Genomic DNA, 745 nt, shown 5'->3' on the forward strand with positions numbered 1-745 from the left:
GGGAACAGCAGTTCCCTAAGCCATCAAAAATTTTAACCGAGCCAAACTGGCTGCGCTGCATAAAACATAAAAATGAAGGTTATAAACCCACAAATGTGGGTTTTATGCAATACATGGATTTACAATGCAGGGACCAGCAGACCAAAAACAACATGGCCACCGTTTAGAGGTTGCTAAGGGGGGAAGCTGAGTCTAAGAGATGTAACTAAGCATTAGTAGGCAATCTGATGCAAATTAGTGTTAGGATACTGAATTCCACTGTCACATAGCAAATGAGCACATTCTGAGTAGTGTAAGAGTTACAGAAGGGGGAGGAACAGAGTAGGAGATAGGTGACATCACAGGGGGGAATGGCAGAAAGAAATGCAGTTCATTGGAGGTGAAAGTTACATGACAGATGTCAGACACATATCATGGAAAGAGGAGTGCCACAACATAAGCATGGGAAAGTCAAGAAATCGAAGGTGTACACTGTTGCCTACACCAAAGTTTCTTGCTGGGCGTGCATGCGCACGTGTGCGCGTCATGAAGCGCGTGTAAGACAGTGTGCGCGCGTGTAAGGCAGACTGAGCATGTGGGAGCGTGGTGGTAGATGTTTAACACTGTTTGCGCGGGTGTGCATGCATTTTAACCCGAATAAGCAGATTCTGAACCGTGTAAGCATGTGTGTGCGCGTGTAAGCCACTGTGAGCGTGTTTCTGCTGGTATACACGCTTCTCCCCCCTGAGGAAACAGAAAGGAAAAA

This window comes from Protopterus annectens, chromosome 5.part0 (assembly GCF_019279795.1).
Source record: "Protopterus annectens isolate FY-2018-M chromosome 5.part0, PAN1.0, whole genome shotgun sequence".
NCBI lineage: Eukaryota > Metazoa > Chordata > Ceratodontiformes > Protopteridae > Protopterus > Protopterus annectens.